We start from the raw sequence: 217 nt of genomic DNA, 5'->3' as shown, positions 1-217 counted from the left end.
CCGGCGGGGTCCCGACGCGCGTGCGCCCTCCCGCAGCCCCGTCACCCGAGGTGGCGGCCCGTCGGGTCGGGAGACGACACGATCCATCAGCTGGCCCTGAGTGCGGGGCCCGCGGCGTCCCCCATCTGTGCGTTCCGCGATGTCACCCTGGAATGACGGCGCGGCGCAGCCACCGAGGCTCCCGACCCCTGGGTGGCAGAGGCTGGGGAACGTGGCC

This window comes from Crocuta crocuta, unplaced genomic scaffold, assembly GCF_008692635.1.
Source record: "Crocuta crocuta isolate KB4526 unplaced genomic scaffold, BGI_CrCroc_1.0 scaffold82, whole genome shotgun sequence".
Classification (NCBI taxonomy): Eukaryota; Metazoa; Chordata; class Mammalia; order Carnivora; family Hyaenidae; genus Crocuta; species Crocuta crocuta.
This window is presented reverse-complemented; position numbering follows the sequence as displayed.